Genomic DNA, 17,096 nt, shown 5'->3' on the forward strand with positions numbered 1-17,096 from the left:
TGATTTTGTATCCTGCACCTTTGCTGAAATTGTTTATTGGTTCCAATAATTTGTTGTTGATCTTTAGGGTTTTCTACATATAAGATCATGTCACCTTGAAACAGAGATAATTTTATTTTTTCCTTCCAATTTTGGATGCATATTAGTTCTTTTTCCTATCTTGTTACTATACCTGGAACTTCCAATACCATGCTGACTATGAGTGGCAAAATCAGGCAAATTTTCGTATTATTATCTTAAGGAGAAATATTTTTAGTCTTTCACTGTTGAGTATGATGTTAGTTGTGGGTTTTTCATATATGGGCATCATTTTGTTGAGGAAGATTCTTTCTCTTTCTAGTTTGTTGACTGCCTTTTTTTAATCACGAAAGCATGTTGAGTTTCATCAAGTGCTTTTTCCACATAAGCTGAGATGATCATGTGGTTTTCCTTCATCCTGTTAATGCAGTGTATTGTATTTACTAATTTTTGTAAGTTGAACAATTCTTGCATTCTGAATGAATCTCACTTGGTCATGATTTAAAATTTTTCGTGGGCTGCTGAGTTCAGTTTTCTAGTATTTTTTTGAGAATTTTTAATTCTCAAATCATATGCAATATTTGTCTTTAGTTTATTTTCTCATAGTATCTTTGTCTGGCTTTGTATCAGGGTAAGGGTAGCCTCATAGAATGAGTTCGAAAGTGTTCCCTCCTGTTCAATTTTTTGCAAGAGTTAAGAATGATTGTTGTTAATTCTGCTTTAAAGGCTTGGTGGAATTCACTAGTTAAGCAGCCTGGTCCTGAGGTTTTTCTCAGGGGAGGTTGTTAATTATTGATTCAATCTCCTTAATTGTTATAGGTCTACTCAGGTTTTCTATTCCTTCATGGTTTCTTTGTAATTTATGTGTTTTTAGGAAGTTTCCATTTCATCAGGGTTTTTGAATTTGTTGGCATACAATTGTTCATAGTACTCTCTATCCATTTCCTTATTGATCTTCTGTCTGATCGTTTTATCCATTATTGTAACTGGGTTGTTGAAGTTTCCAACTAGTTTCATAGTGGTGTCTATTTCTCCCTTTAATTCTGCCAATGTGGGTTTCATACATTTTGGAGTTTTTTGATGTTTGGTACATATATGTTTAAAATTGTTCTGTATTCTTGGTTGACCTGACCCTTTTATCAATATTTAATATCCTTTTTGTCTCTTGTCATAATTTTTGTCTTTAATTTTTTTTGTCTGTTAAGGTATAGCCATGCCACCTCTCTTTTGATTACTATATACATGGAATGTCTTTTACCATATTTCCTTTTCAAACTATTTGTGTCCTTAGATCCAAAGTGAGTCAATTATAGAGAATATATACTGGATACTTTTTTCAAAATCCATTCTACCAGTCTGTACTCTTTGATTGGGGGATCTTATTTACATGTAAAGTAGTTACTGATAGGGAAAGACTTAATATTTTAATTTTTTTCTGTATGACTTAAGTCCCTTATTTCCTCCTTTACTACCTTCCTTTGTGTTTAGATGATTTTTGGTAATGACATATTTTGATTCCCTTCTCATTTTCAATTGTGTATACACTATTGTTATTTTCTTTGTGTTTACCAAGGGGATTACAGATAACATCGTAAAGTTGCAGCAAACTATTTTGAATTGATACCAATTTAACTGCAATGCCATACAAAAACTCTACTCCTATATAGCTCTGATACTCTCTCCTAATTAATGTTATTCATGTCACTAATTTCATCTTTATAGAAGTGTGCATATTAACATGGATGCACAATTATTTTATGCGTTCTTCTTTTAAATCTTGTAGAAATGAAAAAGTAGGTTTACAAACCAAAATTACAAAAGTATGTGATTTTATATTTGCCCATATATTTACCTTTACTGGAGGTCTTTATATCTTCAGATGGCTTTGAGTTACTATCTAGGGTTCTTTCATTTGAACCTGAATGACATCCTTTACATTTCTTGTAGGGCAGCTCTAATGGTAATAAATGCTTTCAGCTTTTATCTGATATGGTCTGAATATTAGTTATTCCCTCATTTTGGAAGAATATTTTTGTGTGATATAGAATTCTTGATTGACAAGACATTTTTTTAACCTTCTAAATATGTTATCCCACTCAATTATGGCGTCCAAGGTTTCTGATGAGAAATCTGTTCGTAATCTTATCCAGGATGGCTTGTACATGATGAGTCACATTTTCTTTGCTGCTTTCTAGAGAGTCTCTTGGCTTTGTTTTTCAACAGTTTGAACATAATGTATGTAGTTATGGATATCTTTGAGTTCATCCTACCTGTAATCCTTTGAGCTTCTTAGATTTGTTGGTTATTCATGTCTTACAGCCAGTTTAGGGAGTTTTTCTTCATTGTTTCCTCATATAATCTCTCTGTCCAATTCTCTCTCTCTTCTCCTTCTGGGACTCCAATAATGTGAATATGAGTCCATAGGATGTTGTTCTATACGTCCTTTAGTGTCTGTTCACATTTCTTCATCTTTTCCTTTCCATTCTTCATGCTCCATAATTTCTTTTTTTTTTTTAATTTTTTGTTTATTGCAGTAACATTGGTTTATAACATTGTATAAATTTCAGGTGTACATCATTATACTTCTATTTCTGCATAGATTACATCATGTTCACCACCCAAATACTAATTACAATCCATCACCACACACATGTGCCGAATTATCCCTTTCACCCTCCTCCCTCCCCCCTTCCCCTCTGGTAACCACCAATCCAATCTCTGTCTCTAGGTGTTTGTTTATTGTTGTTATTATCTACTACTTAATGAAGGAAATCATATGGTATTTGACCGTCTCCCTCTGACTTATTTCACTTTGCATAATACCCTCAATGTCCATCCATGTTGTCACAAATGGCTGAATTTCATCGTTTCTTATGGCTGAGTAGTATTCCATTGTGTATATATACCACATCTTCTTTATCCATTCGTCCCTTGATGGGCACTTAGGTTGCTTCCAAGTCTTGGCTATTGTGAATAACGCTGCAATGAACACAGGGGTGCATGTATCTTTATGCATTGGTGTTTTCAAGTTCTTTGGATAAATACCCAGCAGTGGAATAGCTGGATCATATAGTAGTTCTGTGCTTGATTTTTTGAGGAATCTCCATACTGTTTTCCATAGTGGCTGCACCAGTTTGCACTCCCACCAGCAGTGTATGAGAGTTCCCTTCTCTCCACATCCTCTCCAGCATAAGTTGTTTCCTGTCTTGTTAATTATAGCCATTCTGACGGGCATGAGGTGATATCTCATTGTAGTTTTGATTTGCGTTTCCCTGATAGTTAATGATTTTGAACATCTTTTCATGTGTCTGTTGGCCATCTGCATATCTTCTTTGGAGAAATGTCTGTTCAGGTCTTTTGCCCATTTTTTAACTGAGTTGTTAGTTTTTTTGTTGTTGAGATGCATGACTTATTTATATATTTCAGAGATTAACCCCTTATCTGATGTATGGTTTGCAAATATCTCCTGCCAATTGTTAGGTTGTCTTTTCGTTTTGTTGATGGTTTCCTTTGCTGTGCAGAAGCTTTTTAGTTTGATGTAGTCCCAGTTGTTTATTTTTTCTATTGTTTCTCTTGCCTGGTCAGACATGGTGCTTGAAAATATGTTGCTAAGACCGATGTCAAAGAGTGTACTTTCTATGTTTTCTTGTAGAAGTTTCATAGTTTCAGGTCTTACATTCAAGTCTTTAATCCATTTGGAGTTAATTTTTGTGTATGGTGTAAGGTAAGGTCTACTTTCATTTTTTTGCATGTGGCTATTCAGTTTTCCCAACACCATTTGTTGAAGAGACTTTTTTTTCTCCATTGTATGTTCTTGGCTCCTTTGTCAAAGATTAGCAGTCCATAGATGTGTGGGTTTATTTCTGGGCTTTCAATTCTATTCCATTGATCTGTGTGTCTGTTTTTGTGCCAGTACCACGCTGTTTTGGTTACTATAGCTTTGTAGTATATTTTGAAATCAGGGAGTGTGATACCTCCAGCTTTGTTCTTTTTTCTCAGGATTCCTTTAGCTATTCTGGGTCTTTGGTTGTTCCATATAAATTTTAGGATTCTTCGTTCTACTTCTGTGAAAAATGTTGTTGGAACTTTGATAGGGATTGCACTGAATCTATAGATTGCTTTAGTGAGTATGGACATCTTAACTATGTTAATTCTTCCAATCCAAGAGCACAGAATATCTTTCCATTTCTTTGTGTCTTCTTCAATTTCTTTCAGCAATGTTTTATAGTTTTCGGTGTACAGATCTTTCACCTCTTTGGTTAAGTTTATTCCTAGGTATTTTATTCTTTTTGTTGCTATTGTAAACGGGATGGTATTCTTCATTTGTCTTTCTGCTACTTCATTGTTAGTGTATAGACATGCAACTGATTTTTGTATGTTGATTTTGTATCCTGCAACTTGACCGTATTTATTTATTGCTTCTAAAAGTTTTCTGTTGGATTCTTTTTTTTTTTTATTAATGTTTTAATGGTTTCTAACATTGTGAAATTTTGGGTTGTACATTTTTGTTTGTCCATCACCACATATATGACTCCCTTCACCCCTTGTGCCCACCCCCCAACCCCCACCCCCACTGCCCTGGTAACCACAGTCCAGTTTTCTCTATCCATGTGTTGGTTTATATTCCACATATGAGTGAGATCATACAGTGTTTGTCTTTCTCTTTCTGGCTTATTTCACTTAACATAATACGCTCCAGGCCCATCCATGTTGCTGCAAATGGGACGATTTTGTCTTTTTTTATGGCTGAGTAGTATTCCATTGTATATATATACCACATTTTCTTAATCCAATCGTCAGTCGAGGGACACTTAGGTTGCTTCCACTTCTTGGCTATGGTGAATAATGCTGCAATGAACATAGGGGTGCATAAGCCTCTTTGGGTTGTTGATTTCAGGTGCGTTGGATAGATTCCCAGTAGTGGGATGGCTGGATCGTAGGGCATCTCTATTTTTAATTCTTTGAGGAATCTCCATATCGTTTTCCATAGAGGCTGCACCAATTTGCATTCCCACCAGCTGTGTATGAGGGTTCCTGTTTCTCCACATCCTCTCCAACATTTGTTGTTTTTTGTCTTGGTGATTATAGCCATTCTAACAGGCGTGAGGTGGTATCTTAGTGTTGTTTTGATTTGCATTTCCCTGATGATTAGTGATGTTGAGCATCTTTTCATGTGCCTATTGGCCATCTGTATATCTTCCTTGGAGAAGTGTCTGTTCATTTCCTCTGCCCATTTTTTGATCGGGTTGTTTGTTTTTTTGTTGTTCAATTGTGTGAGTTCTTTATATATTATGGAGATCAACCCCTTGTCAGATGTATGTTTTGCAAATATTCTCTCCCAGCTGGTTGGTTGTTTGTTCATCTTGATTCTGGTTTCATTTGTCTTATAAAAGCTCTTTATTCTGATAAAGTCCCACTTGTTCATTTTTTCTTTAGTTTCCCTAGTCTGGGTAGGCATGTCATCCGAAAAGATTCCTTTAAAACCAATGTCAAATAGTGTGTTGCCTATATTTTCTTCTATGAGTTTTATAGTTTCAGGTCTCACCTTCAGGTCTTTGATCCGTTTTGAGTTAATTTTTGTGAATGGCGATAGCACACGGTCCACTTTCATTCTTTTGCATGTGGCTGTCCAGTTTTCCAAACACCATTTATTGAAGAGACTTTCCTTTCTCCATTGCATGTTCTTAGCACCTTTGTCAAAAATTAGCTGTCCGTATATGTGTGGTTTTATTTCTGGGCTTTCAATTCTGTTCCATTGATCTGTGTGTCTGTTTTTGTACCAGTACCATGCTGTTTTGATTACTATTGCTTTGTAGTATGTTTTGAAGTCAGGAATTGTGATGCCTCCTGCTTTGTTCTTTTTCTTTAGGATTTCTTTAGCTATTCGGGGTCTTTTGTTGCCCCATATAAATTTTAGTATTCTTTTTTCTATTTCTGTGAAGAATGTCATTGGGATTCTGATTGGGATTGCATTGAATCTGTAGATTGCTTTAGGTAATTATAGACATTTTAACTATGTTTAGTCTTCCAATCCACGTGCATGGGATATCTTTCCATTTCTTTATGTCATCATGGATTTCCCTCAATAATGTCTTGTAGTTCTCATTGTATAGGTCCTTCACCTCCTTCGTAAGATTTATTCCTAGGTATTTTATTCTTTTTGATGCAATTGTAAATGGTATTATCTTTTTGAGCTCTCTTTCTGTTAGTTCATTACTAGCATATAGAAATGCAACTGATTTTTGTAGATTGATTTTCTACCCTGCAACTTTGCTGTAGTTGTTGATTGTTTCTAATAGTTTTCCAACAGATTCTTTAGGGTTTTCTATATATACAATCATGTCATCTGCAAATAGTGAGAGTTTCACTTCTTCGTTACCTATTTGGATTCCTTTTATTCCTTTTTCTTGCCTAATTGCTCTGGCCAGAACCTCCAGTACTATGTTGAACAGGAGTGGTGAGAGTGGGCAGCCCTGCCTTGTTCCTGTTCTCAGAGGAATGGCTTTCAGTCTTTCCCCGTTGAGTATGATGTTAGCTGTGGGTTTGTCATATATGGCCTTTATTATGTTGAGGTACTTTCCTTCTATTCCCATTTTATTGAGAGTTTTTATCATAAATGGATGCTATATCTTGTCAAATGCCTTCTCTGCGTCTATTGAGATGATCATGTGGTTTTTATTCTTTGTTTTGTTGATGTGATGTATCACGTTGATTGATTTGCGGATGTTGAACCATCCCTGCGTCTCTGGTATAAATCCCACTTGATCATGGTGTATGATCTTTTTAATGTATTGTTGTATTTGGTTTGCCAATATTTTGTTGAGGATTTTTACATCAATGTTCATCAGCGATATTGGCCTGTAATTTTCTTTCTTTGTATTGTCTTTGTCTGGTTTTGGTATCAGGGTGATGTTGGCCTCATAGAATGATTTAGGAAGTGTTCCATCTTCCTCTATTTTTTGGAATAGTTTGAGGAGGATGAGTATTAAATCTTCTTTGAATGTTTGGTAAAATTCACTGGAGAAGCCATCTGGTCCTGGACTTTTATTTTTTGGGAGGCTTTTGATTACTATTTCAATCTCTTTACTTGTTATTGGTCTATTCAGATTTTCCATTTCTTCTTGGTTCAATTTTGGGAGGTTGTATAAGTCTAAGAATTTATCCATTTCTTCTAGATTGTCCAATTTGTTGGCATATGATTTCTCATAGTATTCTCTTATAATCCTCTGTATTTCCGTGGCATCCGTTGTAATTTCTCCTCTTTCATTTCTAATTTTATTTACTTGAGCCTTTTCTCATTTTTTCTTAGTAAGCCTGGCTAAGGGTTTGTCGATTTTGTTTATCTTCTTGAAGAACCAACTCTTTGTTTCATTAATCCTTTCTACTGTTTTTTTTGGTCTCAATTTCATTTATTTCTTCTCTGATTTTTATTATTTCTCTCCTTCTGCTGGCTTTGGGCTTTGTTTGTTCTTCTTTTTCTAGTTCTGTTAGGTGTAATTTAAGGTTGCCTATTTGGGCTTTTTCTTGTTTGTTAAGGTGGGCTTGTATCGCTATGAGTTTCCCTCTCAGGACCGCTTTTGCTGCATCCCATATGGTTTGATATGGCATGTTATCATTGTCGGTTGTTTCCAGATAGTTTTTGATTTCTCCTTTAATTTCATCAATGATCCATTGGTTGTTCAGTAGCATGTTGTTTAATCTCCACATTTTTGTCACTTTCCCAGTTTTTTTTTCATGGTTCATTTCCAGTTTCACAGCCTTATGGTCTGAAAAGATGCTTGTTATGATTTCAATCTTCTTCAATTTATTGAGGCTTGCTTTGTTTCCCAACATATGGTCTATCCTAGAGAATGTTCCATGCGCACTTGAGAAGAATGTGTAGTCAGCTGTTTTTGGATGGAGTGCTCATTATATGTCTACTAGGTCCATCTCCTCCAGTTTTTCATTTAAGTCTAATATTTCTTTATTAACTTTTTGTCTGGATGATCTATCCATTGCTGTAAGTGGGGTGTTAAGATCCCCTACTATTATTGTGTTGTTGTTGATTTCTCCTTTTAGGTTTGTTAATAGTTGTTTTATGTACATTGGTGCTCCTATGTTGGGTGCATATATATTTATAAGTGATATGTCTTCTTGATGGAGTGTCCCTTTTATCATTATATATTTCCCTTCTTTGTCTTTCTTAACCTGTTTTATCTTGAAGTCTACTTTGTCTGATATGAGTATGGCAACACCTGCTTTCTTTTGTTTGCCATTAGCTTGGAGTATTGTCTTCCGTCCTTTCACTCTGAGCCTGTGCTTGTCTTTAGTGCTAAGATGTGTTTCCTGAAGGCAGCATATTGTTGGGTCTTGCTTTTTAATCCATTCTGCCACTCTGTATCTTTTGATTGGAGACTTAAATCCATTTACATTTAGGGTAATTATTGATATATGAGGGCTTAATGTTGCTGTTTTGTCACTTATTTTCTGGTTCTTTTGCATTTCCTTTGTTTCTTGTCCCATTTGTTTTGGACTGCCAATTCAGTTTGGTTGTTCTGTCTTATGATTTTTCTAGTTTTCTCTTTGTTTATCATATGTGGTTTTGCTTTGATTATTTGTTTAGTGGTTACCTTGAGGTTTGGGCAAAAAATCTTGTGTATGAGATAGTCCATTATCTGATAGCCTCCTATTTCCTTATACTAAGTCAATTCAATCACTTTCCTCTTCCCCTTCTAAGTTGCTCTTGTTATACCTTATTCTATCTTGTGTTGTGGCTGTGTGTTTACAGTGATGAGGTTAAATTTATTTTTGGTGAATTTCTTCCTTTAATCTTTGAGTTTAGTATTTAAGTGGTTTCTAACCTATTCCGGTAAAGATCTACTATTTCTCTGATTTTGTCTACCTACTTTTCTCCTTCCTCCAAGCTTTGTGTTCCCTTTCTCTTCTTTTCTTCAGGCCTGAGGGCCTTCTTGAGTATTTCTTGTAGTGGGGGTCTCGTGGCCATGAACTCCCGTAGCTTTTGTTTATCTGGGAGTGTTACTATTTCTCCATCATATTTGAAGGATATTTTTGCTGGATAGAGTATTCTTGGCTGAAAGTTTTTGTCTTTCAGTATTTTGAATATATCATTCCAGTCTCTTCTAGCCTGAAAAGTTTCTGTTGAGAAATCCGCTGAGAGCCTGATGGGAGTTCCTTTGTACGTTATTTTTTGTTTTTGTCTAGCTGCCCTTAATATTGTTTCTTTGTCGTTGACCCTGGCTAGCCTTACCACTAGGTGTCGTGGTGAAGGCCTTTGTCTGTTAATGTATATAGGTGTCCTGTTGGCTTCGCTTACTGGTATTGCCTGCTCCTTCCCCTGATTTGGGAAATTTTCAGCTATTATTTCCTTGAATAGGCTCTCTGTTCCTCTTTCCCTCTCCTCTCCCTCAGGAATACCTATAATTCTTATGTTACATTTTCTAATAGAGTCAGATATTTCTCGGAGTCTTTCTTCATTTCTTTTTAGTCTTAGTTCTCTCTCTTCTTCCATCTGGAGTATATCTGTATTCCTATCCTCTAAAGTACTAATTCTTTCCTCCATATTGTCAGCTCTGTTCTTTAAGGATTCCAGATTCTCCTTTATCTCCTCCATTGTGTTCTTCATCTCCATCAGCACTGATTGGTTTTTCTTTATGATTTCAATCTCTTTTGTGAAGAAACTCCTAATCTCATTGAATTGTTTGTCTGTGTTGTCTCGTATTTCGTTGAGTGTTTTTATGATAGCTATTTTGAAATCTCTGTCATTTAGTTTATGGATTTCTGTGTCTTTGGGGTTGATTTCTGGGTGCTTGTCATTTTGTTTCTGGTCTGGTGGTTTCATATATTTTTGCATTGTGGTTCCTGTGTTGGTTTTGTTTTTCCTCATCCTGGAAGTCTCTGGTTGCAATTTCCACCTGCCGCCACTGTCTGGTGGTAAAGGGCTGTGTAGTCTAAGCCCCCTGCACTCTGCCCCGGTTTTTTTGCTGCGATCCGCAGTTTTGTTTTTTTTCTTTTTTCCGCTGCGATCCACAGGTCCAGTCGTTTGATCAGGTCTGCCGCGGATCGCTAGGTCTGGTCTGGTCGGTTGAGCTGCAGAGTCCGGGTTGCCGGGAGGGGGGAGCTCTCTCTTTTGTCCTCTGGGTCCCTGACATGGGGGGCTTCTCGTTCGCCCCTCTTTATCCGCTCTCTGGGGTGCTCAGATGTTGATGGTAGCCCTGTGGCTCCTCTGAGTCCTCTGTGCGGGAGTTTCCCACTGTCTGAGAGAGTCCGAAGAGCCACGGTTTCCCCGCCGAGGGCCACCCCTCCCCCCTCTCTGGGAGCCACGAGGACCGGGATCGCTGATCTGATGGGGAGGGAGCAGAGTTCTCCTTACCTCTCCCCACTTCCTCCGGGGGCCCAGCACGTTCCGCTCTCAGATGTGTGGCAGTGTGGATCCCTCCGCTCTAGGTTTTCAGTGTCTGGGACTCCGTTGTTGGTCTGTGGCTGTTGCTTTTGTTGTATCTTGATGGGGGAAGAGTTCACGGGAAAGCTCACTCCGCCATGATGCTGACGTCACTCCCTGGTGGATTCTTTAGGGTTTTCTATATATAAAATCATGCCATCTGCAAATAGTGACAGTTTCACTTCTTCCTTTCCAATTTGGATCCCTTTTATTTCTTTCTCTTGCCTGATTGCTCTGGCTAGCACTTCCAGTACTATGTTAAATAGGAGTGGTGACAGTGGGCATCCTTGTTTGGTTCCTGTTCTTAGAGGGATAGCTTTCAGTTTTTCACCATTGAGGATGATATTAGCTGTGGGTTTCTCATATATGGCCTTTATTATGTTGAGGTACTTTCCTTCTATACCCATTTTATTCAGAGTTTTTTATCATAAATGGATGCTGTATCTTGTCAAATGCTTTCTCTGCATCTATTGAGATGATCATGTTATTTTTATTCTTCATTTTATTAATGTGGTGTATTACGTTGATTGATTTGCAATTGTTGAACCATCCCTGCATACCTGGAATAAATCCCACTTGATCATGATGTATAATCTTTTTAACATACAGTTGTATGCGATTTGCTAGTATTTTGTTGAGGATTTTTCCATCGATGTTCATCATTGATATTGGCCTGTAATTTTTTTTTTGTGTGTGTTGTTCTTGTCTGGTTTTGGTATCAGGGTAATGTCGGCTTCATAGAATGAGTTAGGGAGCTTCCCCCCCTCCTCAATTTTTTGGAAGAGTTTGAGAAGGATAGGTATTATGTCTTCTTTGAATGCTTGGTAGAATTCACCAGGGAAGCCGTCTGGTCCTGGACTTTTATTTTTGGGGAGGTTTTTGATTACTGTTTCGATCTCCTTACTGGTGATTGGTCTATTTAAATTCTCTACTTCTTCTTGATGCAGTTTTGGAAGGTTGTATGATTCTAAGAATTTATCCATTTCTTCCAGATTGTTGAATTGGTTGGCATATAGCTTTTCATATTATTCTCTTATAATCTTTTGTATTTCTGAGGTGTCTATTGTAATTTCTCTCCTTTCATTTCTGATTTTACTTATTCGTGCCTTCTCTCTTTTTTTCTTGGTGAGTCTAGCTAAAGGTTTGTCTATTTTGTCGATCTTTTCAAAGAACCAGCTCTTGGTTTTATTAATTTTTTCTATTGTTGTTTTGGTCTCTATTTCATTTATTTCTACTCTGATTTTTATTATTTCCCTTCTTCTACTCATTTTGGGCTTTGTTTGTTCTTCTTTTTCCAGTTCCTTTAGGTGCATTGTTAGATTGTTTATTTGAGATTTTTCTTGTTTGTTGAGATAGGCCTGTATCGCTATAAACTTCCCTCTTAGAGCCGCTTTTGCTGTATCCCATAAATTCTGGCATGTTGTATTTTCATTTTCATTTGTCTCCACGTATTTTTTGATTTCTTCATTGATTTCTTCGTTGCCCCAGTCGTTGTTCAGTAGCATTTTGTTTAGTCTCCACGTATTTGTGGCTTTTCTGATTTTCTTCCTATAGTTGATTTCCGGTTTCATACCGTTGTGGTCAGAAAAGATGCTTGGTGTTATTTCAATCTTCTTAAATTTATGGAGACTTGTTTTGTGGCCTAATATGTGATCAATCCTGGAGAATGTGCCCTGTGCATTTGAAAAGGACATGTATTCTTCGGTTTTTGGATGGAATTCTCTGTATATATCTACTAGGTCCATCTGTTCTAGTGTGTGTTGTAAGGCCAATGTTTCCTTATTGATCTTCTGTTTGGATGATCTATCCGTTGGTGTAAGTGGAGTGTTAAAGTCCCCTAGTATTATTGTGTTACTGTCTATTTCTCTTTTTACGTCTGTTAATAATTGCTTTATATATTTAGGTGCACCTACATGGGTGCGTAGATATTTACAAGTGTTATATCCTCTTGTTGTATTGTTCCCTTGATCATTATGTAATGCCCTTCTTTATCTCTTTTTACAGTTTTTGTTTTAAAGTCTATTTTGTCTGATATAAGTACTGCTACCCCAGCTTTCTTTTCATTGCCATTTGCATGGAGTATCTTTTTCCATGCCTTCACTTTCAGTTTGTTAGTGTCTTTAGGTCTGAAGTGTGTCTATTGTATGCAGCATATATATGGGCCTTGTTGTTTTTTACAATCAGCCACCCATGCCTTTTAATTGGAGCATTTAGTCCATTGATGTTTAAAGTAGCTATTAATTAGTATGTACTTACTGCCATTTTTTAACTTTTTTTTTTCTCAGTGTTTTAGTAGTCCTTCTCTGTTCCTTTCTTCTTCTATACAGAATTGATGGTCTCTTTAGTTTGACCTCTGTCTGAAAGCTCTACTCTTTAACTCCCCTCCTGCCACATTTTATGTTTTTGATATCATATCTAATCTCATTTTTGTGCATTTGTATCCATTACCCTCTTATCATGGAAATTGATAATTTTTCCTATTTGTGGTCTTCTCTTTTCCCCTTAAATCAGTCCCTTTAACATTTGCTGTAGCACTGGTTTCTTGGTGACAAATTCCTTTAATTTTTGCTTGTCTGGGAAATTTTTCATCTCTTCTTCCATTTTGAATGATAACCTTGCTGGGTAGAGTATTCTTGGCTGTAAGTTTCTTCCTTTTATCACTTTAAATATATCGTGCCACTCTCTTCTAGCCTGTAAGGTTTCTGCTGAGAAGTCAGCTGATAGCCTTATGGGGTTTCCTTTGTATGTAACTTGACTTTCTCTTGCACCTTTTAGGATTCTCTCCTTATCTTTAATTCTGGACATTTTGATTATGGTGTGTCTTGGTGTGGGCCTCTTTGGGTTTATCTTGTTTGCGGCTCTCTGTGTTTCCTGTACATGGATGTCTGTTTCCTTCCTTAGGTTAGGGAAGTTTTCATGTGTTATTTCTTCAAATAGATTATCTGCCCCTTTTTCTTGCTCTTTTCCTTCCAGGACACCTATAACACGGATGTTAGTGTGCTTGATGTTGTTCCAGAGATCCCTTAGACTGTCTTCATTCTTTTTAATTCTTTTCTTTTTTACCTGTTCAGCGTGGGTAATTATTCTTGTCTTTCGTCCAGCTCACAGATCCGTTCTGTATCCTCTACTCTGCTTTTGAGTCCCTCTAGTGAATTTTTCATTTCCAGTATTGTATTCTTCATTTCTGATTGGTTCTTTTTTGTATCTTCCACTTCTTTGTTTACATTCTCACTGAGTTCATCTATTCTTCTCCCCAGATCAGTGAGCATCCTTAACACTCTTAGTTTGAACTCTCTGTCGGGTAGGTTGCTCATTTCTATTTCACTTAGTTCCTTTTCTGGAGTTTTATCCTGGTCCCTTACTTGGAATGTATTCCTTTGCCTCCTCATTTTGCCTCTTTTCCTGTGCTTGTGTCTACTTATTAGGTAGGTCATCTACGTCTCCTGCTCTTGGATAGGTGACCTTATGTAAGTGATGCCTTAGGAGGCCTGCAGTGTGCTTCCCTCAGTTCTCAATGTTCTAGGGTTGACCCCTTAGTGGGCTACGTGTGTCCTCCTGTTGTAGCCTCTTTGCTCTCCCTGTAGGCGCCCAGGGAGGCCGAGTTATGCTCCTGGCCAGCTGTTGTAATGCTCAGATGCTTGTAGTTGTTGTGGGCCCTTCAGTCTCTTTATCAGGTGTGGGGAGCCTCAGCACAGTTGGCTGCAAGTTCTAATACCACATTTGTGTTGCAGTATTTCTTTTAAGTGACTAGGCCCCCAACATGTCAGGTTGTTAGGCTCAGGTGTTTACAATTGCTATAAGCCTCCAGCCTTTAGTTCTCTTGTCAGCTCTCTGAGGATTGCAGCTGAGTGGGGCTGGCCTCAGGCACAGGAGCACCCAATTGTTTCAGGCTTTGGAAGGTGGGGCAAACCCCCTATGTGGGTCTTTGAGAAGCACAAGTATTCTGCAGCTGACAAACCCTGCCACCCACATGTCCACACCCACTCAACATAGTCCTGCCCCATGTGTGTGCCCCGACCTCCTGTAGTGGACCCGGTCTCTCCATGGCGGGAGCCGCAGACACTCCACCACTGCCCCACACTCTCCACCCACTCCTTGTGCAAGCCCTGCCCCACTGAATTCGGCTCAGTTGCCAGGTTGCAGAGCATCCAGTCACCAAACTATGCAGGCCTGCAAGTTGCCTGAGGGCTTGTTGTTGGGTGGGGCCAGTCTCTAGGGTGAGCTGCCTGCCCTGGCTGAGCTGGGTTAAATCGGTGCTCTAGTGGGTGGGGCAGACCCTGGGCTAGCAGGCCTCAAAGAGAACTCCAATGGCGTCTGTGTCAGCATGCCCACACCAGGCCACAACAATGGTCGCCGCCAATGTCCCAGTCCCTGGAGAGGTCTCATGTCTCACTGAGATGCACTCAGGGCCTATTAGATGAGTCTCTTTTCACCAAAGCAATGTGCACCTTTCTTTCTGGTGATTTTAGCTTGCTTTCTGAAACGGGTGAGTTTGCGCATGGGCCCGGTAAGAGCCGGTTTTAATTTCTTTGTGAACCAGCTTTCCTGGGGGTACTCCCCAACGTTTTAGTAGCAGGCAAAGTCAGATATTATGCCACTCATCTCGATTGTGCTGGGTCCACAAAATGCCCACAGCGGGGGCATTCCCTGGCTCAGGGCCCCACTCCTCCAGGGAAGGCTGCGTGTCTTTGGGCTGCTCCTGGGCAGCAGTGAAGCTGGCGGCCTGTGAAGGCAGTGTTTTTCCTCTCCAAAAGGGAGTTTCTGCCTCTTCCACCTCAGTTAGGATTGTCCATTGTTGCAGGAGTTCCTCTTATCCAGTTTTCAGTTCTGTCTCAGGGGTAATTTTTCCACGCGCAGTTGTAAATTGGCTGTGTCTGTGGGAGGACGTGAGTTCAGAGTCTGCCTACTACGCTGCCGTCTTGACTTCCTCTGCCCATGCTCCATAATTTCTATATATTTTTTGGTATTGTAATTTTATTCATATAGTATTTACCTGATTTCCTTTAGCTCTCTGTCAAATTTTTGCTGTAGCAATTTCTTCACATATAAGACAGTTGTTTTCAAACTCTTTGTCTACTAAATCCAATGCCTGTGCTTGTTCAGGAACAGTTTCTGCTAATTTTTCTTTTTAATGGATCATTTTTTTTGTATGTTTATGTGTGTTTTTAACTAGCATTAGAAAAAAACAGCCATCTCTCCCACTCTTCACAGATTTGTTTTATGTCCTGACTATCCTTCACTTACTAGCTTGGCATGCTCCTAGTCTTAGGATGAGCCCAACATGAATGCTGAATGTCTATGCAGTTGTTTTCTGAGCATGCATCTTGCCTGGCCTGTGTGTGGCTTTTTTAATTCTCCTGAATAGATGGTGATTTTTGAATGTCTTACTATCCCCCAAATATACACCTCACCTTCTCCTCAGAGCTTTATGTGGTCTATTCAATGTTTTCTCTCTTAATCTCTTGCTTCTGGCATCTGTGCATCTATAGTCCCCCTGCAGCCATAATGAGCCATTCCAGCTACTTCTCAGTTCAAGTATAGAGTTAGGCGAAACAGACAGCAGTCTTTCAGACAGTCCCGAGATAGATTAGAACAATGAACGTAATCTCTTCTGTGATCACTCTGGTTTGAGAGAGATAACTTGGAAATGGGCTTATGCCTCCTACATTCCAAGCCTGCATTGTGCCAGGCAGGGGGACAAATAAGAGTCAGTAAAAACATGATGAAATTCCCTGCCAATTCGAATGTGGCTTTTTTCTAACCAGGTGTTCACTTTGTTGCTGTAGATCTTTGACTATTTTCCACAGCTCCTGTAAGGTTATTTCAGCTAGTTTATGGTTGTTTCCTTCTGTTTCCATGGGAGAACTCAGAGCTTCCTAGTCCACCATTTTGCTGACATCACTTTATGTGTTCGATTTTAAATGGCTTCATAATATTCCATTGTATCAATACATCATAATTTCCCTAACTCTTCCCAAGTTTATTGTAATTTAAGTTGTTTCTAGTTTTCTTTTGCATGAATACTAAGTAAAAAATAAATTATATAAAATATTCATCAGTTTTTTTGGTAGTTACGTCATGATGGTTCTCTAAAAGTTATATAACTGGGTGAAAGATATAAACACTCTAAGATTCTGTTTGCATACTGCCAATGATATCAAAATCTGTTAATAATTAATACTCCAATAATCACCTTGCCAGAATGTCTTTTTCGGCACCCTTTTCATGATTGCACCCTTGTTAGGATTGTATAATCTTTTAACAAATCAAAGAAAAAAGAAATAAAAATAATTTTGGTTATGAGAAAGGCAAAAAGTCAAATTTTGTTTCAATGTGGTTTTAAATTTTTCTTGAGGGTAACCTTTTTGAAAAGTGTTCATTAATCATTCCCTGAAATTGTATGTGTTTGTATGTACGGTGTAAGATAGTTAATTTTTTCAAATTATGTATGATCAAGAAGGGGCTTCATCATGGCAAAATCAAAAAAGAGATTGGTATCTGGAGGTTTCTAGACTAACATATGGTCAATAAATACCCAGAAAATCTCTCATAACAATTTACTACTATATGTGAATCCTGAATAAAATATTACTTTGGCAAGAAATTAATGATTTTTTGTCACTACATAATAATTCATTAC

This window comes from Ceratotherium simum, chromosome 32 (genome assembly GCF_057802395.1).
Source record: "Ceratotherium simum simum isolate JZ-2026a chromosome 32, ASM5780239v1, whole genome shotgun sequence".
Lineage (NCBI taxonomy): Eukaryota > Metazoa > Chordata > Mammalia > Perissodactyla > Rhinocerotidae > Ceratotherium > Ceratotherium simum.